General features: G+C 41.7%; 1 pseudogene; it reads left to right on the top strand.

Annotated features, from left to right (window-relative positions):
* Nucleotides 1-1,966: 1,966 nt before the first annotated feature.
* On the top strand, nt 1,967-27,531 carry LOC123820738 (annotated as a pseudogene).

The raw sequence follows: 27,531 nt of genomic DNA, 5'->3' as shown, positions 1-27,531 counted from the left end.
TAACTCACTGAAGTGGAACTAGTCCTAGGTCAGGGGAGTCACACTCATTTTCACCAGGGGCCACATCAGCCTCAAAGTTGCCTTCAAAGGGCCGAATGTAATTTTAGGACTGTATAAATGTAACTACTCCTTAACAGTTAAGCAAGAGCTCCACACTGCCCACCAGGTAGAAACAAGGTGCTGGGCTGGATAAAACAAGGTGGTAGACTGGATTCGGCCTGTGGGCCTTGTGTTTGCCACCTGTGTCGTAGGTGAAATTGTAAGGGTGGTTTGAATTTCCTTTTTGATTCTTTTTTCCTACCTCTTGCTATTCTTCCTCCCAATTTGAGCACATAGGCTTCTCCTCCTTATGAAAATTTGTACTGAGGAAAATCTGTCTGGTGTGGCTCAGCGGACTGAGTGCCCACCTGCAAACTGAATGGTTACTGGTTCAATTCCCAGTCAGGTTACATGCCTGAGCTGCAGGGCAGGTCCCCAACTGGGTGTGTGTGAAAGGCAGCCTATCAATGTACCTCTCACACACATTGATGTTGCTCCCCCTCTTTCCCTCCCTTCCCCTCTTTCTAAAAATATATTTTTTAAAATGTTTAAAAAAAAAGCTCTACCAAGGAAATGCTATAATAGCAGTCAATTAAGAACTTAATCTGATAAGTATATTAACTCTTGCTGGAATATTCACATAAGACACATAGACTTCAGTGGTCAAAGGGACCTGAAAATCATATATTCTAAAATTAAAAGCTACACCAAAAATAATCTATCTTCTTCTTCCCTGTAGAGTTCCTGATGAGAAGTCAGCCTATCTTGAGCACTTCCTTAATAGAATGTTCACTACAGCAGCAATGGTTCACCATCCTGACAAGTAGTTTACATAGGTTATTTTATTTCATCTGTACAATAACCATCTGAAGTAAGTACAATTATCACTATTTTCTGGGGGAAAAAAGCTAATTCTCAGAGATGTTAAAATGTTTACCCAGCCCTGGCTGGTGTGGCTCAGTGGATTGAGCACTGGCCTGCAAACTGAAGGGTCATGGGTTCGATTCCCAGTCAGGGCATATGCCTTGGTTTTGGGCCAGGTCCCCAGTAGCTCCAAACACACATTGATGTTTCTCTTTTTCTCTATCTCCCTTCCCCTCTCTAAAAATAAATAAATAAAATCTTTTTTTATCTTTTTTTTTAAGAGAAAGCTGTTTTTTTTTAAAGATTTTATTTATTTATTTTTAGGGAGGGAAGGGAGGGGGAGAGAGAGAGAGAGAGAGAGCGAGAGAGAGAGAGGGAGAGAAACATCAATGTGCAGTTGCTGGGGGTTATGGCCTGCAACCCAGGTATGTACCCTGGCTGGGAATCGAACCTGAGACACTTTGGTCCCCAACCGGTGCTGAATCCACTGAGCTACGCCAGCCAGGGAAAATCTTTTAAAAAATAAAAATAAAATAAAATGCTTGCCCAAGGCCATACAACTAGTAAGTGGAAAAACCACTTATTCTATGAACACAGGTTCAGATGTTGAAACAAGATCTTCCTAAGACCGTGTTCTTTTGTTTTCCAAGCTGTCCAATGGTGGTAGGTGGAATTCGATTACAGCCCCAAGACTCACCTGGCCCGGGAGTCCACATACCTTTTCCCAGTTGTTCAATCAAACACTAATCTAGGTACTGCTGTGAAAGGATTTCACTGTTGTAACTAAGGTCCGAAATTAGTTGATCCTGAAATGGGGAGATTACCTGTATGAGCCTTCCCTAATCACACCAACTCCTGTTAAGCAGAGAATTTTCTCCAGCTGTTGGCATGAGAGCATACCAGACTTTCAAAGCAGTAAAGATACTCTCCTGCTGGTTTTGAAGGGGCAGCTTCCATGCTGTGGAGAGGACCATGTGGCAGGGAAGGCAGAAAGCCAGCAAGCAAACAGGGACTGCAGACCTGTAGTGGTGGGGAGCTGGATTGTGCCAGCTGTCCGAGGAGCATGGATGAGGGCCCTGCACACCACGTGGAGCAGCTCCAGATGGACTGCCTGGTGAGTCCCTGGGCAGAGGACCGCCAGGCCCTATTCTCAACCATGAAAACTGTTCAATAATTGTGATGTTTTAAGCCACTGAGTTTGTGGTAACTTGTTACACAGCAATAGATAACTACTATACCATCTCGTCTTGGGTGTCTTAGGTCCGTTTTCAGAAGTAGATCTGAGACAAGGATTGAGTAGAAGTTTGTGAGGGAGCTGATCCCAGGAAGCAGCAGGAGGGTGGTGGGGAACTGAGCTTGGAATCGGGGGAAAGCCAGCAGGCTGCATTTGTGAGAGGATCACTGCTGTGGGCACAGGGCTCCATGTCGGAGGATCTGTAAGAGACATGTGGGCCATCACTCAGAGCTGTCCCCCTGAAAGTCAGGAAGCTGAGCTATTTAGCCTCCAGTCTATCCTTGTTTGGGTCTTCTTGTCAAAGGGGTGTTATAGTAGGATGTGTAGTAGTCACTCTGGGAAGAATGAGTGTTAAAGGAACATGGGCAGATACCAACAGTGTGGGCTACAAATACATATATTAGAAAGTTTCTCCACATCTATTGACATGTGCCATTTATCCACTGGTCCTTGTTTGGCTCCTTAGCTGATGATGTCTGTCTTCTCTATACTTCTGAGATACCAGCACCAGCTAAACATTTTCAGTTCCTTCCCACCTCTCCCCATGAAACAATATTTTGAGTTGTTTATACTTTAGGGAGGTACTGGATTCAGAATTAATCTTGTACTTTTTTTCCTTTTCCTGTCCTTAAATTTTTTTTAATTTGGCTTCAGTTTACATACAATATTATATTAGTTCAGATGTAGAACATAGTGGTTAGACATTTGTATAACCTGAGAAGTGATCATCCTGGTAAGTACTCATCTGACACCATGCTCAGTTGTTATAATATTATTGATTATATATTCCCTATGCTATATTTAAATCCCCATGACTCTATGGTAACTATGAATTTGTACTTATTAATCCCTTCCCATTTTTCACCCATAGTTGGGTTGTTCTTGATGGAGAGCTGTATGGAATACAGCTTTTACCATGGCCTTTTCTGGGCAGCCTCATCATACTGGTGACTCATATGAAGCTGTCCTGGTTTGTTGGGGAGCTGCTAAAAACCTCTTACCCTCTCTGTCCAACTACATTGAGAGGGGGGACATTGCATCTACTGGATGAGCTCAGACACTATCAGGGTCCAGTGCAGGAGAAAGGCGTCATGCTCACTGCCAGGTGCACAGGTGTGCATTCAGTATTTATATATTAAATTACAGGTAAGGGCAAAGGCACAATGAAATAGAAAAGAAAACAGTCCCAAGAAGTTTTCTCACTTCTGGTCACAACCTGTGCCTTTGAAGGGGCCACCTGTTGCCAAAGATGCTCTGAAATTACCAGTAGCCTATTGACTCCTGTTTGAAGCTTTTTCATTGCCCTTTGTTCTTTACCCTTCACAGGCTGCTCTGTAGTGGGAAGCCTACAAGCAGACCTCTGCAGCCTGACACTGTCCTTTGCTGAGCTGTCCAGAGAGTTCCACCCCTGGGCTAGGTGGAATTAGGCCATGACTCATGGCTACCTGTGGACACGTAGTGTCCACCTGGACAGTCAACACTAAAAACTGTGATTTCCACAGTGTTTAGGAAGAGGAAGACTCATTGAGCCAGTTCCCATTGCTCAGGACTACATACCAAACACGAAGTTGTCGGGCCTGAAGATCTGGCCAAATGGTCCAGACCTGACCGAGTCCATGGTGCCTGGCTCCAGATCCACCAGGATGGCCCGAGGTACATACTTGTTACCTACAGGAAAGAAGATCTGGATTTAGACCTCCGGTTGACAAAGGAATCAGACAACAGAATGTTCTACGCACCTTTCACAGCAGAATTCATCTGGGAAAATTCCCACATGTGAGACAAAAGTACAAGAACAGGGGACTGTTTCTACTTTTAAAAAAGAGCCCTGGCTCTGGTGTGGCTCAGTATACTGAGCACTGGCCTGTGAACCAAAGGGTCGCCAGTTTGATTCCCAGTCAGGGCACATGCCTGGGTTGCAGGCCAGGTCCCCAGTAGGGGGCACATGAGAGGCAACCACACACTGATGTTTCTCTTCCTCCCTTCCCTCTAAGAATAAATAAATAAAATCTTTAAAAAAGGGGGGTGGGTGGTCATGCTTAGTCATGGCAAACATGCATGAATCTTAAGGAACTATTAGCAGTTGATATTTAAAATGAATGCAAGCAGCATTTCTTTGTCATTTGTATGTTCCTAGCACATTGCATCTGTCCACAGTATGGAAAGCAAGGTTGACAGAAAAGCAGAAAACATTCAAGTAATCACCAGCAGCTTCATTGTAGTACACGTTGATTCTCTCCAGCTGCAAGTCACTGTCTCCATGGTAACTGCCAGTGGGGTCGATCCCATGCTCATCACTGATGACCTCCCAAAACTGGAAATTTTAAAATATGTATATCACATGATGGTATGGCATCATAAATATCAGTAAGAGTGGCCCTTTTCTTCCTCTCATGTCCTTGGAGTGGTGGCCACTGTGATCAGATGGTTAAGGGAGTCCTAGAGAGACCAGGTAGCTGTGCATCCATGTTCCTCCAGCAGAGGCTGCTGAGGGGCTTGGAAACCAGCAGAACACCAGCCATATTATGGCGACAGCCTGAAAAGCTGGGAGGGGCACTGCAGGAGGAGAGTGGGCACAGCAGATCTTCTGGGGCAGCTGTGGAGGCTGTCACCCCCAGGCAGGGCTACTGTCCCAATGTCCCAGCATCACAGCATCTCACTATGCCAGCTGGTGGATGGGTCCTGGCAGGACCCAGATCCAGTTGGATCCCACCCTGTGGCTGCCTTACAGGAAGCAATGTCTCCTGGCACAAATCCCACCCAGCTCTCCAAGCAGTGCAGTGTATGCCACTAACATCCATATTGGCCTCTGGCCATTGAGCTTAGTGAGCCATGGGTGGGGAAGGGCAGGAGGGAGTCTGGGAGCATGACTGGGGCAGTGAACAGAGCTGGCCTTGGAGAGGGCACAGGCTCCATTGTGAATCCGCAGCAGGAAGGGGGCGGGGAGGTTGGGGTGGGCAATATGGCGGTGCTGACAGAGACCTCGTCCTTTTTCAGACCTTGCCCACACCCATGCACCATGCCCGCTCTGGCCTGGCCCAGTGCTGTGGGTAATTGCATCCCAGATACAGTCAGTCACCTGCCGCCTGGGAGACAGGAAGCCAGACTGGCATTAAATATTATCATGTCTAGATGGTGCTAGTACTAGGGAAATTATCTAACATTCTTTTCTATGGGACTCTATTGTCAAAGAAACAGGTAGGTGGACTTAGATATTGAGCAGCTTTAATCAAAAATGCTATTGTAATAGGGAGAATGCTCTAAGCTCAGGCACCTGCAAGAGTCTGGAATCACACAGGATAGGCTTTTCTTTGGGGTGCAAGGGAGGCTTGAGCTGGACCAGCAGGAGCTTTGTGGGTGAGGAGGAAACAAGGGTCAGAGAAACAGGCACAAAGGTAGGTTGCTACAGCAGGAATATTTTTCTCTGTCATCAGCAATTTCTTCACCCATGTATTTGTTTAAACTTGGGGATAAACCCAAATTCCTGGTTTGTGGATGGGTGAAAGTTTGATTAAAGTTGGGAGATGCAAAATAGAGGGTTAGAAAGGCGCGATTGTGAACACTTGGTCATTACCTCTGTTGTTTTCATACAGACACAATATGTTGTTAAATTCTGTTACAGATGGCAGGACAGTCATGGTGAGGTTGACTTTGGTTCATGGTGGGGATTGGCTTCCACATTCTTGTTGGCCCTGAAGGACTAGCTGTTACTGTCTGCTGAGCATGTTCCTAGACTGACAGGTGTAGGTCTTAGCTATCCAGGATTTCACAAGAGGTAAATTTAGGATTATGATAAAAAGAATTATTATTAAGCCCTGGCTGGCGTAGCTCGGTGGATTGAGCGCGGGCTGTGAACCAAAGTGCCGCAGGTTCGATTCCCAGTCAGGGTACATGCCTGGATTGCAGGCCATGACCCCCAGCAACTGCATATTGATGTTTCTTTCTCCCTCCCTCCACTCTTACAAAATAAATAAATAAAATCTTTTTTTAAAAAAGCCTTCCTTTAAAAAAAAGAATTATTATTAAAGGTTAAATGAGGCAGTCAAACCACAATTTAAAGTTTGAAGAACGGTAGCTGAGAAGGCTCAAAGATATTGGGCCTGCAGCACACTTAAATGGCGGAGTTAGGGTGATGGGGGCAGTTGGATGCATTTCTGGATTGCAGTGAATATTTTTGGTGGTGGTATAGACATGTATGGGAACACATGCAGAGCGGTTACTTTGACAACTGCACGGGTGCTCCCTTGGGAAGCCAGGACCAGGTCCAATGCCAGACAGTTGTTGAGGACTATTTGCTGGATTGCCTATAGTTCTCTGGTGACGATGTTGGTGTTTTGGTAAAATTGTCCACAGTTCTCGTCATAGTCTGAAACAGAGCATGGAAAGTGTGGGATGGTGGCAAACTTTGTGAGCGGCCCACACAGCTTCAGGCACAAAGATTGTCCATGTGTGATGTGCTGCAGCCGTGGAAGCTTTCAGAGGCCTCCCAACCCCTTGGCTTCTTTTCCAAGGCTTCTTGAGAACTTGGCAAGGAAAGAAGGTCAAAGCCTCTTTTGTGACTATCATTCTGCACCTACTCTTATAGATGTAACATGCTTTTATAGATCTTTTGGATCATCTAGTGCCTGGTAAACTGAAATCAGAGGTAATATAGTATAGTTATGCTGGTAAAAGAAGGCAGTCTGGTTAAAGATTTGATGAGGGTTAATGCAATTTGCTAGATAACTATCTGTTCCAACGGCAGGCATTCTTTTCCCTCTTTTGGCTATGTCCATCCCCAGGGGAGACATCCGTAGAACTGAAAAGTCATATGCACCCAAAGCTTGCAGCCCTCCAAGGCCACTTCTAGTATACATATAACTCTCTCTCCTTGAGTCACCCTAAGGGCAGGCCATGCCTGCCTACACCTCTAAGGCCAAGGGGAGACTGCATGTGGAGAGGGAGTTTGGATGGGTGGGCTAGGACGTCCACAAACATGAACCCAAAGCACAATAAAAACTCTGAACAGAAGGCTCAGGTGAGCTTACCTGGTTGGTAATACCCCATGCATGTTGTCAGACATCTATGTAGGTAAAGTAATATGTCCTGACTCCATGGGAAGACAACAGAAATTCTGTTTGGTATTCTGTGTTTGGTGTTTGCAAGACAATGAGGGGAAAGACAGTGGGGACACTCTGTTGAGAGACCCATCCAGTAGGATAGAAATCTTAAACAATTGTAGGATAAATAAAGTGAGCATCGGTGGGATAAAAATAAAGGTCTTACTGGAACACTACCAGAAGTTGGGGGGACTGATGAGAACCTCTGTTTGTCTCCCCACATTGAAGGGTCTTAAACCAACCTGCCTTACTTACCCAAGTGTGGATGAAATTTTTTTCCATCTCCATTTATCCCCCGATACCCTCTTCTGCCTCCACTCCCCCACCACACAATCACTGAATTTTTTCCCTGTCCATGATGAGTTCTCTCTCTCTTTTTTCTTCTTTGTTCAATATCTCCAACCCCTTCTGCTCCCTCCAGCTATCAGCTTGCACTCTGTCTATGATCATGTCTGTCTCTATTTCACGTGTTAGAAAGGAAAAGGTTATAAGGAGAAACCTGACCTGGACTTGCCTGAGGTGATGGTCCCACAGTCTAATCAGAATCAGGATTGATAAAAGGGCCTAGGTCCCTTGGCCCACCCCCTGTGTAGGGACCCAAAGGCTGGTACACCTGAGAAGGTAAAATGGGCAGGGGGTGAGGAACAGATGTTTCTGGGACTCCCTGACATGGGAGCCCAGCACCAAGGCCCCATGCACCACGATGCCAAAACTTTGTCAAAAAGAAATATCCAAACCTGTAAGAATTTTTATGAGTTTATTTGAGTCAAACTGACAACACTTGCTGGGAGCAACATATCAATGGATTGAGAGAATGCTTCGGAAAATGGCAGTTTTACCACTTATTTTATACATCAGAATCAAAGGGGAGGACATAAGGGGGTTATGAAATCTATTGGTGATGGATTAGGAAGGCAGGAGAAAGCAAAGCAGCGAAATGTTTTGGGATTAGATAAAGAATAAAATGAATAAATTCAAGGTGGATAAAAGACTTAAATATAAACAATGACATCATTAAAGTCCTAGAAGAGAACGTAGGTAGGAAAATCTCAGATATTTCACGCAGAAACTTTTTTTACTGACATGTCTCCTAGAGCAAGGGACATAAAGGAAAGAATAAACAAATGGGATCTCATCAAAATTAAAAGCTTTTGCACAGCTAAAGAAAACAGGATCAAAATAAAAAGAGAACCAACTGTATGGGAAAACATATTTGCCAATGATACCTCACACAAGGGTTTAATCTCCAAAATATATAAAGAACTTACATGACTCCACTCTAAGAAGACAAGCAACCCAATAAAAAATGGGCAAAGGACTTGAACAGACACTTCTCCAAGGAGGACATACAGAAGATCCAAAGACACATGAAACGATGTTCAATATCATTAGCTATCAGAGAGATGCAAATTAAAACCACAATGACATGCCACTTCACACCAGTCAGAATGGCCATCATAAACAAAGCAACAAACAATAAATGTTGGAGAGGTTGTGGAGAAAAGGTGACCCTAGTTCACTGTTGGTGGGACTGCAGACTGGTACAACCACTATGGAAAGCAGTATGGAACTTCCTCAGAAAACTAAAAATGGATCTGCCTTTTGACCCAGCAATTCTACTGCTGGGACTATATCCTAAGAACACTAAAACACCCATACAAAAGAACCTTTGCACCCCGATGTTCATAGCAGCACAGTTTACAATAGCTAGGTGCTGGAAGCAACCTAGATGCCTATCAGTAAATGAATGGATCCAAAAACTATGGGACATTTACACAATGGAATTCTATGCAGCAGAAAGAAAGAAGGAGCTCCTACCCTTTGCAACAGCATGAATGGAGTTGGAAAGCATTATGCTAAGCGAAACAAGCCAGGCAGTGAAAGACAAATACCATATGATCTCACCTTTAACAGGAACCTAAACAACAAAACAAAGAAGCAAGCAAAATATAACCAAACACACTGAAATAGGGGACAGACTGACAGTGACCAGAGGGAAGAGAAGAGGGAATTTCAGGGGAGAATGGGAAGGGGGAGTGTGGTAATGGGAGGGAAGTCGGGAGGGTTGGGTGGCTGGGCTGGAATGGGAGTAAAAGGGAGAAAACTGTACTTGAACAATGATTAAAATAAAATTTTAAAAAAAGAATAAAATGGAGGGACACATGCTTCTTTCATATTGTGGGTACAGGATAGTTAACAATTAACATTAACAGCACATAGGGATGGTATTTAGTCAACGAGATGACAATGAGGGGTTTGGAAAAAGGTGTTCACTCTGACATTCCAAAGGTATGTTATCAAAGATGCAAAAAGACAATAAAGAGGCTCAGTTAAGGTAAAGATTTAACTTTGTCAAGGCATGCTGCCCTAGGACATGACTACCTGCCTTGACCCACTTTTAGTTAGGAAGTTTTCATTTCAGACTATTCTACGTGATTACGTTAGGCCTGAGTTTGTAAGGTCACCATGCAGGCTTCCCCTGAGCTTGTCGGGTTTTGTGTGTGCCCTCTTTTTGGCCAACAGCTTGTTGGTGAAGTCCTAATAGGGCCTACAGTTACATTGAAAGGATGTGGGAATGAAATAGTTGGTGTGATCAAGGTGAAAGTTTGGATGAAAACTGAAATGTTTGAACAGACTTTGTGAAGGGACTGTGTCTCCTTTACCTGAATATATTAGGGGAGGGGTATTGTGTCTAACTGGGGAATGCTTCTCTACCTGGCATTATAAAACAGAAGGCATGTAATGCTACCCTTTGTTCATTATGGATTAGACAACTAAATGGGGTCAATAAGATTGCCTGAGCCCACACAGGTTGGGAAGCTGACCAGGGTGATGGCACAGACAGATGATCTGCATGATAACCCCACAGGGGCCTCAGACTGGAGCTCATGGCAAAGGGCTGTAAGTGCCACCTGACAATGACCCCTGGGGTTAGTTATGGGGCAGAACCTAGTCCAATCACTTAGTAATTGCCAGCAAAAAGGCAACTCCGAGAAGATTTTATGAGAGAGAATGAACTTTACTGTGAATCAGCAAGCAAGGACACACTGGGGGTCACTTCCCAAAGTGTGTCCCCAACAAAGGAAAGAAAGAATCACATTTGTCTTTATTCAGGGAAATCTTGTGTAAATACCAAGGTGAGTCTCCTCATCACAGATATAGCTGGGGACATTCCTGCACATACACAGTTAGAAAACATGCCTATACATGCTTCACATGTTCAAAAATGGCAGAAAATCACCCCTGGGAGGAGACTTTAGTATTAGAATGAGGATATAATGTGATAAGTTCACAAGGAGGTCAGTAAAGGCTTTGGCTGGCCTCAGGCTGTGTCAGCCTGTCCAGCCCATTGGTCCTGCAAATCATCTTGAGCTTGTTACTAAAGGGACAGGTCTGGCAATTGTCAACATCAGGAGCAGCATAAGTACAGAATGGAGTTAAACCAATTAAACAGAAGGGAGTCTCTGCCCTTCTGTTAAACTTTTAGCAAATTACAGGATGTGGTTACACAAACATTATACCATTTAGGGTCATGTAAGTGGGTTTACAGGTTAATCTAAGCAAAGTTACGGCTTCTAAATAAGTTAGACTATGCCAGACTACCTGAAAGTTAAAGATTTCTACTTGCAAATTCCAGAAAATTTCCATTTGAAAGGCAATTACTAGCCAGCTATTGGACATTAATTGAAACTATCCCTCTGACTAAAGGACATAAAATAATCTTGAAATCTGAAATACCCATAACATTTTGGGTGATGTCAGAGAAGCATTCTAATGGGGAGGAGAGTTCTTAGAAGAGTTTCATAATGAAATGGAAATGGTTTCTATAGGAAATGGTACAGAGGGAATTCAGGAAGAGAGCAGGGAGCCTCTTTCTTTCCAGGTCTCACTTTGGAACCACTGAGGCTCTGCTGAGCCCTATAGTCACTTGATCTATAAACAACTCTCTATTGATCCACAAAGAGCTGCTTGGTTAGTGGATGGCAGTTTGTAAGTGTAAGGACAGCATCCTCTCTGCAAAGCTGCCACTCTGAAGATAGTTGTCAAGTAGGGCTGATGCCGGTGGCCCTGGAAGCTACAAATGGGTGCTACAAATGGGTAACAGACACTGACTCTGGCTTGGGTTTCACATACCTGGTGGTTGGGGCAAATATGCAAAATACCATGAAATGACTGAAATGCAAGGTGTTATAGGAATTTGTACCACAGAGTCACGTTTCTTCAGATCAAGTAACACACTTTGATGCTGAGAAAGAGTTTGATAGGTAATTAGAACAGTAACAATTAAGGCATGAGGGGCTAGCTCATACACCTTTGTGAATGTGCACTCACACTCAACTTGAAGGATCTGGGTAGATCCCTCCACTTTTCTGTGGGCTGTGGGGAGCAGGGTGGGAGGACATGCCAGTGCTCTAAAATTCTTCCCCACATGACCTCAACTTTCTTTTTCCTACCTGATGCAGTGGTCCCAGGACCAGGGAAACAACCACAAATGCCAGTAGCAGGGATGATCCCTAAGCAAGAAACTGCCACTGTACCTTTAAATCTTTATGTCAGAATTCATAAGGGCCTTATGGAGTGGGTTGTGCCTTTATCTCATCTGGCAAAATTAGGGTTAACAGTGAAGGCAGCTGTACTTCCTAGGGGTCACAGAAGCCCACCAGTTCTGTTCCTATGTAGCCCCACCCTATATAAACAGAAGCGGATGGAGGAGGAGGCACTTGGTAGAATTGTTGCTGGCTATCTAGACTAGCACAGTGGCCAAACCTAAATCCTTTCTGAACAAAAGTGCAAAAATTTGGTAAAAATAAAATGATAAATGGATAAGGAAGAATGGCAGCTAAGGATAAAGGAATGAATAAATGATTCGTGCAATGAGGGAAATCCAATATTTATATTGGTGCCTCGAGAAAGACTCAGAGGAAGAGATGGTATTGTCTGTTTGCCCAGTTATACTAGATGACTGAAAGCGGGAGCCATGTGTTGCTGAGACACTCTTGCTTTTGGAATCCGACCAGGTCTAATGGAAACCTGCAAAACTGAGCAGCAGCACTCAGCAGACATCATAGGATGTGACGATGGTCAGGGCACATACCTAGGTTGCAGGTTCAGGGAGTGTATAGTAGGCGACCAATTGATGTTTCTCTCTCTCTCCCTCTTCCCCCTCTTTCTCCTCTCCCCTTCCCTTACTCTTTCCCTTCCTCTTTCTTTAAAATCAATAAATAGTCTCAGGTGAGGACTTAAAACAATAGTTCATTGGGGCTCTGGTAATGTGGCAGTGTCTTGTCATTTTCATTTCTCAGGTTGCTATACGATGACATGACATAATACTGGCCTTGTTGGCCATATTCAACCACCTGTGTGAACAGGTCTTATGATAAGATTGATATTGATAATCAAATATATTGAGAAATTGAGTTAAAGTCTCCTCAAAATGTAATAAAGTGACTGACATGGGGAAGAACTGGATTTAGCAAACCATCGGCTAATTTTTATGTTAAATAGTTCTGTGCAAGTTTATTGTAAGTACAAATAACAGCAGATCAAGAGGGGCAAAGAGTCAACTTAGTACAAAAGTATGAAAATGTATGTAATGGCTTTATAGGATGAATTGATTAGTTGTTTGCTATTGCTGTATCTAATAAATGCTTTATTAAATATAAATGCCCAGACCAAGATGATTGTTTTGCTTTAACAAAGTCTTCGCTAAAGGCCACAAGGTGACCTTTGTAGTGAAGAATTAATCTTACCCAAAGACAGGCCCAGCCCTTGTCCTTGGTTCCTGGGAGGTGATTTTTAGGACCCTGGAATGTCCTGCCTAATACAAAGTCTTCATTTGCTTGGGGGCTTTGTGCACCAGTCTATCAGTGTGATTTATGATAGAGGCTCTGGGCTGCCTGGAACCAGTCAAGATCTCCCAGGAGCTAGAGACTAAAGGTGTCAGTCCAACCTTCAGAAGGGGCTGGAGTATAAAAGGGGCTATGCAGGCAGTATGTGGTGAAGCCCCAATAAAACTCTGGGCACCAGAGGCTCAAGTGGACTTTCTTGGTTGGCAGGCCTCTGTGCTTGTTGTCACACATTGATGCTGGGAATGAACATTGCCCACTACTCCATGGGGAGAGGATGACTAGAAACTATATTTGGACCCCTCTGGGACTTCTCCCCATGTGTCCCCTCTCTTGGCCGATTTTAAATATTTTATTTATTTATTTTTAGAGAGAGGGGAAAGGAGGGAGAAAGAGAGAGAGAGAAACACTGACATGCAGGAGAAACATCAATTGGCTGCCTCTTGCACACCCCCAAATGGGGACCTGGCTTGCAACCCAGGCATGTGCCCTGACTTGGAATCAAACTGGCAACCTTTCAGTCTGCAGGCTGGCTCTCCAGCTTCTGAGCCAAACCAGCCAGGGCTCTTGGCTGATTTTAAGCTGTATTCTTTTCCCATAATAAACCATAACCAAAAGTATAACATCTTTCAGTGAGTTCTGTGAGTCCTTCTGGAAAATCATTGAAGCTGAGGATGGTTTTGAGAGCCCCAGCTTGTCAGAGGTGAGGGCAGGCTTCTATGTGGATACTTTGTTCTCCGTAAAACTTCATAGTTGGCCCTAATTTATTCAGGGGATTAAGTAAATATTTACATGCTAAATGCTCTACCCATCGGCTCAGAGTTTCCAATTAGCTCCTTCATGTCTCTTTTAAAAGGAGCATACAACCTAAGATGGCCTTTATCATGAAAGACAGAGGTTCAAACAAAGATTACAAATGAGAACAAAAAACATGGAGTAAATCATGTAGGAAGACAAAAACATCTGCTAAAAATCTTATGAAACTCCTCAGATAAGAGATGTTAGTATATCCATGAAATAAGTACAGAATGCTATAAAAATATAAAGTTTAAAGAATGAAGAAAAATTCTTGGAAATTAAAAAAAAATACAAGAGTACAAATGAAAACTTAATTGAGACACTGGAAGATAAAGTCAAGCAAATTTCACAAGCAAGTAAGATATAGGGACAGAAAATAGGAAAGAATTTGATAAGAAAATGAGAAGACTAGACAGAGGTCCAACATCAGATGATCAAGAGAAAGAGTTGGAACACAAAAAAGAAACTGGAGAAATATGATCCTATAAACATATCAAGAAAATGACAGAAGAACGTGAGTTTCCAGATGTAATTCTTTATGGTAAAGTCCATCACCATCTAAATGCATGATTTAGTTTCTTGGAAAATTGTGTCAGATCAGTTCCTCAAGAAGCAGACTCAGAGAAATTTGTATAAGGAGCACATTAGGGAATGAGGGAAACGAGACTGGGACAGTGAAGAGTTGAATTGTGCAGTCCCTAAAGAGGGCTCTGCCAGTCCCAGCAGGTGCTCTGGAACTCAGAGGAACTTTCAGAGATGTCCCAAGTTGAAGCAAGGGGGCTAAATGTTTTTACCTTACCCCATGGACCAGCTCGTATATGTAAGGTGACCCCAAGGAAGGGACCATGATTTTGGATGAGGCAGCTCTCTTTAGCTGAACATAATGCTAAGAGAGAGGCTCAGCTGAGGGCCACAGTGACCTCAACTCTAGGTGTTGGGTAGATGAGGGCCTCGTTGTCCTGAAGGGAGATGCACTTTTTTATTTAGAAATTTGTAGCCTGAACGTCTTTGAAGTCTTAGATGCAGTCATGGTCAACAATCTTTAATTTGGCTGCATCACTCTGATACTGGCCTGTCTACTGACAGTGTGCTGTGAACTGCCTGTGTCTCGTAGCAAGCTTGACCTGGGTACTAAGGCAGGGAGTGGCCACAGTTGTCTATGCTTCCTGGGATGAAGGTATGAAGTCTTACCAATTCTGGGGAGCAGTATTAAAAGGCTCATTATTTCTGCACAGGTCAGTAACATGTATTTTATTAGCAATAATGCTGCCATGTTGCCATTACATCCAACTCCCACGCCCATCTCTCATTTGGTCTGAACTCAAGCAGAGCAAAAGGGGTGCTATTTCTGAGGCCCTTCACACCCCTGCTATGCAGCTGTGCTCATTCAGAGAGCATCTAAAATATTAAATTAAAGAATTTCAATTTTACAAAAGTGATAAATTAAAGGTATTTGTATGTTTAAATGATTTTTCAATTTACAAAGTATTTATCATCTAACAGCACATAATGAATTTTCTTATTGTTAAATATCATTTGTTACAAAAATTGAATTGCCTTCACATTCATTAACCGAACTTTCTAAATCAGATCTATATCCTATTTATTCAATGGTGCCTTGTAAGTGTGGTATGCTTGTGAGGCAAGAAAGAAAGAAGGAAATCCACAGTGAGCTCCTTTGTGTCCTACAACTGACTAAGGTGCTTTGTACACACACAATTCACACACTCACACAATTTCAAGGTAGATATTCTCTCCTCCTTGCACATGAGGAAATCAGTTTAGAGGATTTAAGACAATGGCCCAGCATCACCCAATGCCAGCAAAAAACAGAAAACAGAGAACAAAACAAAACAAAAACCTCAGCAACTGCATCTACTGCCGCCTGACAGACAGCACATTTTCTGGAGTTTCACATCCAAGCTGTTTCCTAGGTAACCAGCACACAGCCGCCAGCACTGTCTGCATAGAAGGGAGGAATGGAATATCCATGTAATGTCTGCTCTTCCCCTCATTTCCTGCGTCAGCACTGCTGCAGCCCTTTGTCAGGACCTTAATATGGTGAAAACAGAAAGTCCATAAGCTTGCGGGGGTAGGGTGGAGGGTGTTCTATTTCAAATGAGATATTTCTACTCATTGAAAGACCAGATTCATTGAGAATCTTGTCTGTCTGAGCATTGAGCCAGTTCCTATTTTTATTCATTCCTTGCCTTTTCCTTTTCTCCAGCTTTTTGTCCTTGCAGCAAGCTCCCTTTACTGCCAGACCACAGTCACGAGTACTCCATTCAAATAAGCCTGTGCCCTGAAGCAACACCAGGATCTCCTGCACCATGGTGGAGTGTTCTGCAGGGTCCTGGCCATTCCCTAGACCTGCATGCAACCAGAACCGGGACCAAGGCTGACAAAAGTCTGTGTCACATGCCTATTCATCCTGGTGCTGAGTCTTTGCTTATTGAGAATCATCCTGTGATGGTCACTTGCAGATGGCCACTGGAACCTAAAGTATTTGCTCTCCCTGCCCTGCTACAAGGGAGAGGCTTGGACTGAAAGAATAAATAAGCGAGGGGAATGAGAGTCTAAGCAATCCATTCCCTCACCACCTTCAGCAATTTGATCTTCATCTGTCCCAAGCATTCTCCCTTACTAAGAAACTGAAATGCACTTTGCTTTTCATAAGAACCTCTCTTGTGACATATCGGTAATGAAAGTCAAGCTCATGGGTGTTGCTGGTGAAAGCCATTTTTCTTGGTAGTATCATGTGCAAGGGACATGTTGGAAATGTCTATGGCTGGTCCTATTATGTATGATTAACCTCTTGCTGTGTTAAATATCAATGTGCAGCTACAGCATGTCCACAGGTCAAGGTCAAGGGCATCAGTCTTTCTGTGGGGCTGGCCCACAGGGATGGGGAACAGTGGACTCAGTTTTGGGGTGTGGAAGGCATCAGCATCCAGGGGTCTGAGCTGGTGGATGAAGGTGACTGGCACAGTCTCTGGACAGTGACAGCACCCACGTCAGGCGTTTAGTTATGAACAGGCAGTGGATGGGCTTGGATAGGACTCAGTGCCAGGCCTCAGAGCTGGCAGCGAGTTCCAGCTGGAACATGGCTGAGTCGATACACAATCCCGAGATACTGCCTCTGGCAGTGGGGTATTAGGTGATTCTATTGACTTAATAATATGTTTCTTGGGTGTGGTAATGACATTGTAGTTCTATAAGAGAAGGTCTTTGTCGTTAGGAGGTGTGTACTGAAACTTTTAGGGGTGAAGTGTTGTGATGTCTATAAGCTACTTTCAAATAATTCAGCAGAAAAATGTACATATACAAGCAAATGTGGCAGAGTGGGTGAATCATTAATAGCTGTTGAAATTAGAGGAATAGTACACAAGGGTTGACTGTACTATTCTTTCAAGTTGTAGGTTTTAGGTTTTATTTTTTAAATAAAATTTTTTAAAGTTAATGCCTAGCTGGTGTGGCTCAGTGGACTGAGTGCCAGCCTATGAACCAAATGGTTACCAGTTGGATTCCCAGCCTAGGGCACATGCCTGGGTTGCAGGCCAGGCCCCCAGTACGGGATGTACAAGAGGCAGCCACACATTCATGTTTTTCTTTCTCCCTCCTTTTCTACCTCCTTTTCTCTCTCCCTCCTTTCCTCCTTTAAATAAAATCTTTAAAAAAAGAGTTAATGATTAGTTCTGGGCTTGAAACATAAAACAGATTTCCTCATGACTGGCCTAAAGTTAAAGGTTAGGGTAAGTGGTGTGGTTAATGTTCTGTTGACTTCCTCTTTATAAATGTGGTGTAGTCCAGAAAGGATACAGTATGGTAAAAATACGACTGTTAAATCCACCAGTTAAAATTACATTTTATAAAGTAGGCTGATTAATTCTATTTTTATCTTGTGCTTTCTTACTCTCACATTTTCAACGCTTAATTGTTTTTCTCATTCAAAAGAGCCTTTATCTGACTACCAGTCCTGTGGCAGGAAGTAGAAGGGTGTACTGTCTGGAGATTAAACCACAAAAGTGGAAGGCAAGTCTTCCAGGTCCCTTTCAGAGTTCTGCTTTTATAGCCTTGAGGAACTAACTCAATCAACCAAAACACACACAGAGCTGCCACATCAGGCCACTTGTAAATTAGCAAGAGCATTAAAAAATTAGATATTCTGCCCTGGCTGGTGTGACTCAGTGGATTAAGTGCCAGCCCGAGAAGCAAAGGATGGTGGGTTCGATTCCTAGTCAGGGCACATGCTTGGGTTGCGGGCCAGGTCCCCAATAGAGGAGGTACAAGAAGCAACCATATATTGATATTTTCCTCCCTCTCTTTCTCCTTCCATTCTCCTCTCTCTAAAAATAAATAAATAAAATCTTTAAAAATTAGATATTCTACATTTTGATGCCTGTGCAAATATAATGAATACATGGCTCATATGGGTAAATGCATGAAAATCACATGATGACATTCCTGCCACGTGATGGCAGGAACAATGTCTATCTGTCTTACATTGGTATCCCCTGTTGCCTAGCACCATAAATGTTTGTTGAATACATGTGGAAGTGAATAAATCAATAAATGAAAAAAAGTAAAATACAGAGATGTTACAATACTTGAATTGCATAACAATTAAAGATTATGATAATCCATAATACCATTGTTTTTATGATTTATCATGTTTGCAGACTAAATATAACCAACTTACATCCAGTGTTCACAGGGAGAAATGGTTAATGATACAGCATTATAAGTATGTAAAATATCTCTGTAGTTGAGCAAGGATTAGATGATATAAAAAATGAAGCTAACTTTTGTGTTGGAGCAGTGGGATTTAAGTAGCCTTCTTTATGCTGTGTACCATTTTGTTTTTAATAAAGCAATTTACAAATGGGTATTAACCCTGCAGGCAAGCAAAGTGAAGCTGTTGAATAGATAAAAGAAATAGTATAACCTGGGGAAAATAGTATAACCTGGAGAATTGCTTGCCTCTGACCACGCAAAATATAGACTCAAAGAGGCACATGTTGATTTTATTAGAATATTGGAAAAGAAAAGAGAAATGTTGGAAATAACAAATTCCAGACTGACCTTGAACCTAATTTCCTGGCCTCATTTCCAGCAACCAGTCAACAGAACCAGCAGGAAGATGCAGGCAGGGAGGTTTACAAGGGAAAACAAAATGGGACTTCTGTGATAAACAGCATAAACATACAAGAAGGGCAGAAGATCTACTTGAAATAGAGGAGTACGTCTCTAAGTGGTCTTTTTAATGCTTGACAAACTCTAAATCTGCTCATTTTAAAGGTGAAAATAGCAGCACCCTTTGTGTGCACATGGGTTTATCTACAGATCCTGGAGTGGCCTAAATTGTAAACATAAGTGCACTGAATTCAGAAGCACTGTGGTGGAATATAAAAATAATGCCCCAATAATGTATGAATGATGCTTATCCTCACTGATAATTAATAAATAGAGGTAAAATGATAGATTAGATTTTTAATCAGATTGGCAAATTTTTTTTAATTTGATGCCTTCTTAGAGAATATGAATTTTCAGTACATTAATTAAGAAGTATGTTAATAAAATATTGTAAAGTTTTCTAAATTGCCTAAAATTGACCTTAATTTCTATGTCAAGAGCCCTAATACTGTTTGACAGAAACAACATCTTCAACTTAGTCACTGTAAGTTAATATTTGCCAGTTCAGGGACCCCTCAGTCAGCACAGGGTATCACCCTACCCACTTCTTCCTGAGGTAGATTCTAAGTCATAGAAAGTGCATGTGATTCAGGGCATGCAAGAGAAAGGTGTCTTGCATTCCCCCTTCACTGTCACCTGTCCATGCTCATCCCTATTCAGGTACTCACTGTCTCCTGTAGTATCCCCTTATAAAGTTCCTGCTGACAGAGCCTGCCTTGTCCCACTGTGATGCATGATTTCATGCCTCAATTTGACTGGACCATGGGATGTCCAGACATTTGGTTAAACCTTATTTCTGAGTGTCTCTATGAGAGTGTTTCTGGATGAGATTAGCATTTGAATCAGTTGACTGACAAAGCAGATTGCTCTTCCCAGTATGTTCAGGCACCATCCAATCCATTGGAGGCCTGAATAAAACAAAAAGATGAGGGACAGGAGGATTTGCTCTTTCTGCCTGACTGAGCTGGGACATCAATCTTCTCCCACCCTCAGAAAAGGACTTACACCAGACTCTCAGTGAAAGGACAAATTCAGTGCCATTTGCTGAACAGGCCTATGACCTTCTTAAACATGACTGCTATTTTACTCTTCTGAGCTTGTGTCCCCAGGACTGGAAATTACTGAAAAGCAAAAACATAACTAACCGCTCCCTACAGCCACAGGCGGAACATAACATAGGAACAAACTTCAGCCTCTGTTACAACACCCCCAACCACCCAAGAGCCACACAACAGCAATCCTCCCACTTTTTCTTAATCCATTATAATCCAATAAAAGCTCAAAGCCCCCACCCCTCAGTGCTGATGTATCTCTCCACACCATTCCCCTCTCCTTTCTTGAAGAGTGAATAAAAACTTCATTCTCTATACTTTCTTCTCTTTGTGAATTCTTTCACAGCCCTAACCACCCTAACACTCAGGCCTTTGCACTCAGACTAGAGTGACTGCCCTCCTGCATCTCCAGTGTACAGATGGGAAATCATGGCATTCCCCAGGCTCCATAACCATGTAAGTCAATTCCTCATAATGAATCTCTTTAACTATATACTATGGGTCTGTTTCTCTGAGATCCCTGACTAATACACCCACTGTATAAAAAATGTCTTTTGGATCTTCCAGTCAAGATGACGGCATAGTCAGCCATGGCTCGCCTCTTCACACAACCACAATAAAATTACAACTAAAATACTGAACAACCATCACTCAGGAATGTCAGAAATTGAGCTGAATGGAAGTCTGACAATTATGGAATTAAAGAAACTACATCCATATAGACTAGACTGGTAGGATAGTTGCCCCTCTCTGACAGCTAATTTCCCCAGACCTGAGCTCCCTCAGTCACTCCAACAGCTCCCCTCCCACCTCCATGTCGATGCTTGCTTGCTGCCCCAGGCTCCATCAGCACTAGGCCTACCGGACAGCACCCACCTACCAGACAGCACCCCACGGTGCTCCCAGCAACTCCAATAGGGCACTTACCCCAAAGGGACAGTGTGGAGGGGCGTGGTCAGCAGCTTGGGTTAGAATTGGAGGAAGGAGAAAGGAGAGAAGTTGGGAACTGGAGACCTAATAAATCACACTCCATATCCTGAAAAAGAAAAAGTTTACTGAGCCCTGAAATCAAGTATGAAACATTTTAGGAGGTAGTTTTAGGTTCCAAATTGCAAATAACCTTTAAGGAACTACTATTTGTTACATTTTCAGTATACTACCAAAAAAGAATATACACAACTATCGGACAGGAGTAAAAATACTCTTCCTTTTTTCTATAACATATCTAGGTGAGGCTAGAGTTCTCATTTGTTTGTTTTTCAACCAAAACAACATAGTACAACAGATTGAATGCAAAATTAGATATGAAAATTCAGCTGTCTTGTATTAAGCCAGACATTAAAGAGATTTATAAAAATGTAAAACAATGCCATTCATATCACTGTTATTTTTTGTTTAACAAAACATTTTCATGTTGATACATAATGTGTTTTAGATTTTCTAATGGGTTAATTATCAATTTAATTTAATAGGTTAATAAATAATATTTTTTAACATTCTTAATTTCAATTATGGTAAATACTGATAGCTATAACTGCATTTACAAAAGCTGATTGGGGTCCTGAATAATTTTTAAGAGTGGGCTCTGAGACCAAAATGTTTGAGAACTGATGGTTCAGAGCTAGGACAGTTACAGGGTTGGTTACTGAATCATCTCACTGATGTTATCACAGACCCAAGTGTTTTCTACCTTTCTAGTCTGTCATCCTAAGCATATTGCCCTGACCTCTTAAGTAGGCTTTCCTCATGTTTGCTGTTGTCATAGTTCCTGGCATCATGTGTCTTCAGAAGTGGAAAAGGCACTATTTATTTTTGTTCAACAATGTTTTAAGAGCAAAAAAATAAAAATAAAAAAAGAAAAAGAAACTGTCCCTGAACCAGTTACTATTTGTTTATTCCCACATAATAACAAAAAAAATGCCTTATTTAAAAAGAGTATATGGGAAGTAATGTACGCCAAAGTAATTTATACTGTCTTTTGTCATAAACAACCAGAGCACTGGACAAAATATATGAGACAACTGTTTTCAGTCCTTAGAAAATAGACATGCAAAGGCTGTAATTTCTGAAAGAAGAGAAACAAATGAGGTAAGCTCCATAACGCTCTACTTTCTGCCTGAAGTACCTTCTAAACTGTGGTACAAAGAGAAGAGATCCAAGCATAACACAGCAGTCTTGCTGCTCTAAGAAACTGAGAGCTGAGAAGATAGAGACAGATGTTTGGAATGCTGAGGGAAGTTGAATTTTCAGAGATAAGCAGAAACATAGTTCATAAATCTGCATGGTACCTTGAAAGTTTGGGTAGAATGCTAGGTTGTGATGTTCAGGTGAGATTCCACAATGCCATGAAAAAAAAAAAAACAGGAAAAGAGTAACTCCACATGATGGGAAACATTTGAGTTCTGAAAAACCACATGGAGATACTTCAGTAAACACCTAGGGCGTTCAGTAGAAATCCCAGAAAATTTACATCTTAGGAATGGAACTTAAGTAGCACTCAAGTAAAGATTACTGTAGAGCTTAAAAATTCCTGACTGAGCTTAAAAATAAGTCTCAGAAGGACCATGCTGATTTACAAGTAAATTAACTACCTGCAAGAACAAAGCTCACATACTTTGTTGTCTTTAAAATAAGATAACAACATTCAGCCCTGGCTGCTGTGGCCCAGGATGAACATGCCTGGCTTGTGGGCCAGGTCCCTGGTGGGGGGTACATGGGAGGCAACCACACATTGATGTTACTCTCCCTCTCTTTCTCCCTCCCTCCCTGTCTCTCCAAAAATAAATAAATAAAATCTTTTAAAAAATAAGATAGCAACAATTCAAATGCTTAAACATTAAACATTTGCAATTTCCTATATCCAACTAAAAGATACTAGACATGCAAAGAAGCAGGAAAGTGTGACCCATAATCAGGAGAAAAATTAAGGCAATAGAAAGAGACCCAGAAATAACAGATTAAAAAATGTTAAGTGCCAGACAATGATTTTAAAACAGCTGTTATGAATATATTAAAGAGTTTAAAGGAAAACATGAACACAATGAGGAAATAAATGTCAAGTGTAAAATAATGAGTTTTATGGTATGAGTATTATATCTCAATTTAAAAATAAATGAAAGTTTTAGAGGAGAAAATACAATATCTGAAATGAAAGTTTTACTGAATGGGCTTAACAGAATAGGACAATGAAAAAAACGATGAACTTGAAGACATGGCTATAGAAACTATCAAATTGAGTCACAGAAAGAAGAAGCTATAAAAAAATGTCTCATAGGGAACCAACAATGACAGGAAGGAAACTGGGACTCAAGTCAATGATTTGGACTAGAAGGAAGAAATAAACATTCAACCAGAATGGAATGAAGAAACAAGAATTCAAAAAAATGAGGAAAGACTTAGGAACCTCTGAAATAACTTTAAATATTCCAACACTGAATCATAGGGGTGCTGGAAGGAGAAGAGGAAGAGCATGAAATTGAAAACTTACTTTAAAAAAAGATTGGGGAAGGAGAGGATCTTAAAAGTAGCAAGAGAAAAGGAGATGGTTACCTACAAACAAGTTCCCATAAGACTCTCAGCTGATTTCTCAAATCTTACAGGCAAGAAGGGGCTGGAAAGAAGTATTCAAAGTCATGAAAGGCAAGGGCCTATAAGCTAGATTACTCTATCTAGCAAAGCTATCATTTAGAATGGAAGGGTAGAGAAAGTGCTTCCCAGACAAGGTCAAGTTAAAGGAGTTTGTCATCACCAAGCCCTTATTATATGAAACATTAAAGGGTCTTATTTAAGGAAAAGAAAATCAAGACTATGAACAGTAAAATGACAACAAACTCACAACTATCAAAACAAAAAACCTAAACAAAGCAAAAACAACCTAAGCAAACAATTCAGAACAGGAACTGAATCACAGAAATGGAGATCACATGGAGGGTTGTCAGCATGGAGGGGAAGGGGGAAATTGGGGCAAAGGTACAGGGAATAAGAATCATAAGTGGTAGGTACAAAACAGGCAGAGGGAGGTTAAGAATAGTATAAGAAATGGAGAAGCCAAAGAACTTATATGTACAACCCATGAACATGAACTAAAGTGGGGCAATGATGGTGGGAAGACAGAAGGGAATAAAGGGGAGAAGAAATGGAACAACTGTAATAGTATAATTAATAAAATATATTTAAAAAAAGGAGACACAGTGAATATAAGCTGTCTGAGCCTATTGCCAGTTTAATCACAGCACAGTTTTACAGCAAACATTTTTTTACTAATTAGAGTTCACTCTAACAATAAATATTATAGTATAGTAAATACATAACCAGTAACAACTATTTATCATTATCATGTATTACATACTGTATAAAATTGTATGTGCTATACTTTTATATGTCTGGCAACACAATAGGTCTATTAGTCGCAGCATCACCACAAACACATGATTAATGTGCTGTGCTAGGATATTACAATGGCTATGATATCACTAGGCTCTATTATAATTTATGGGACCACCATCATATAAATGCAGTCTGTCAGTCAAAATGTTATATGGCACAAGACTGTAACTATATATACAAAAGAATAAAGAACACAGGAAATGACAAATATGTGAGTAAATTTAACAGGGAGTATAAGAAGAGAAGTACAGTAAAAAAACACATCTGTGTGTACACACACTCCCCAAATAAGGTCTAGGTCAAATTTTAAGAACCTAGCAGCCACCTCATCAACCCCAGAGTTGTTCAAGTGGTATACTGGAGTTTCTAACATAACTTCTAAGGCTGACATTGAGGTTGGCAAGCTGGACCTGTCATTACAAAAGACTCTGTCGGGGTTATTGGAAAGTGGAACCTGTGATTCCCACTAATTTCTCATCCACATGCTGCATTGTTCTCTTCACAGCCTGCCTGAAAACAGCTTGACCTGTAGTCTGGCACTTATTCCAATCAGTTTTGGGGTGTACATATGCCTTATAGTGCTGCCCCATAATTCAGACACTAGCACAAAGGCTGCCCCATAATTCAGACACTTTTCCTTTTTTTTTTTTTTTTTTGCTTGGTGATACATGGAGGAAAGAGAGAAGAACTAGCCAGTCTTCAAAGACTGCCATGGGAATTGACATTGCGCCCAATTTCTTTTTCAGGTCACCTTTTCTCCATATTGCATAATGTCCTCTATACATGCTATCACCTTCAGACTATAGAGTTTCACCTTTTCCTTAACTAAGCCACTCCAGGAGTCTTAAGAAAATGTGTTATATGAGTGAAGCATAAACTAAAATATATTAGCCAAGTACTGCCACCCAAGATAGTTCATATTTGACCTAGAAAGTTGAGTTAACTAGTTACAGTCTACCTGAGAGATATTTTGGGTTCAGTTTCAGGTTACCACAATAAAGTGAATATCACAATGAAGTGAGTCACATGAATTTTTGGTTTCCCAAAGCATATAAAATTTATGTTTAGCCCTTGCCTGCTGGCTCCATTAATTGGAGTGTAGTCCTGCACACCAAAAGGTTGTGGGCTTGGTCCCTAGTCAGGGCACACACCCAGGTTGTGGGTTCAACCCCCAGGCGAGGTGTGTACAGGAGGCAACCAACCTATGCTTCTCTCTCGCACTGATGTTTCTTTCTCTCTCTCTCTCCTCCTTCCTCTCTCTCTAAAATCAATAAACATACCCTCGGGTGAGGACTGAAAAAAATGTTGTTTATACTACAGTGCCGTCTGTTAAGTGTGCAATAGCATACATCTAAAACAATGTACATACCTTAAAAAATACTTTATTGCTAAAAAAATGTTAAGCATCACATGAACCTTCAGTGAGTCCTAATGTTTTTACTGATGGAGGGTCTAGCCTCAATGTTGATGAAACATAGTATCTGCAAAGTATAATAAGACAAAGCTCAATAAAGTGAGGTATGTCTGTAATCTTTCTGATCCCAGTTACTAGCCCCTCTTGACTGTCTTTTCCATCATCACCAGGTTATCTGTTGGAAACTGTCACCCTAATACCATGTTACCATCATGTTCACAATCATTGGAAGTCTCTTCTAATGTACTGGTGGTCTAATCTGGAGACAGTGACTGCCAAATGTTTGCAGTGAGGGCCAGTGGGTTAGGGAACAAGGAAAGCTAAGGATCATAATAAATGATGGTTTAGTGGATGAAACAAATGTTAAGTGTACTTGGAAATGCTAGAGGACTGAGATAATTTCCAGTGCAATTTTATTATATGTATCTCAGATATATGTGTATTCATACACACACACACACACACACACACATACACAGGGTCTGGCAGAAGTAAGGCCTGCTTGAGTGTGGTTGGTAGGGTAATAAATGGGTATAACAATTTGTAGTTTTAATTTGAATATTTCACCTAAAATGTCATATGGTGTACTTGAGTATGATATTGTTATGTTATAGAATTACATGCTCATGATTTTATAATAATGAGGGGCATTATTTGTGGCAGACTCTGTATATATGGACCCTCGTGTTACATTTTTTCTGACCTTTTATATGATAGAAAAATGTCTTTGGGGCACCCACCTTCCTGCCGGCTTGCCTTCGTACTGTAGGTGCTGCAGGTGCATAACTGCTGCCCAGCTGCAACGTTTGGTCCATACACCTGAGCCTCTGCAGCTACTACCAACCATGAAGCTGCACCAGCCTGTGAGTTTTTAGGAGTCAGCTACCCAGGAAACATGGCTTCATTGAACATAAGCCACCTTTTGAGGATCATCCCCCAGACAGGAGAATCTGTGTGCCTCCAACTCAAGTCTGGTGCTCCTCCTGCAGGAGTGGTGGGGGTTTTCTGCTCCCAACAGCCTCCCAATGTCGCAGGCACATTACTTCAGCAGGAGCGTCAGAGGATGGGAGATGCAGGCATGAGCAGGCTTGTACAGTCAGATAATCGGGACCATACAGCTCCAGGCCACAACTTCCTTTTTTTCAGAATTTGAAATGATAATAGGTTTACAGAAGATGAGATTATGTCTGAAGTTGTGGAAAAGAAAGATTTAGAAATTTTAGGGAACATGGGTAAAGTGTCAGAGGGAGAATTGGATTCCATAGCAAAATGTGAATCCAGGGAAGATAAAAACTTTTCAGAAGTTTAAAACTCGAATAGTCCTGGAACCAGAACACATAATCATAGGCAGAAGGATTGTCCCCATCTGAATTTCTGGTAAAAATATCCACAAGAAAACAATATTCCAGGTTACCCCTGTGGTTCCCAGAGAACATTTGCATTTCAGCTCATGTCTCAGCTGCTCAATTACCTAAAGGCGAAGAGATCCAATAGGAGTGTTGCCTGGGGTGTCCTGGTGGGCTTTACCTGCACTGACAGCTGTAGATTGGGCACTGGCTGCACACAGGAATTTATATGGGAGCAATGTGTAACACATACACTGTAA

This window comes from Phyllostomus hastatus, unplaced genomic scaffold, assembly GCF_019186645.2.
Source record: "Phyllostomus hastatus isolate PE091 unplaced genomic scaffold, TTU_PhHast_1.1 phas_contig_37, whole genome shotgun sequence".
NCBI classification, from domain to species: domain Eukaryota; kingdom Metazoa; phylum Chordata; class Mammalia; order Chiroptera; family Phyllostomidae; genus Phyllostomus; species Phyllostomus hastatus.
The sequence above is the reverse complement of the archived record's forward strand: the minus strand, read 5'-3'. Positions and strand labels throughout refer to the sequence as shown.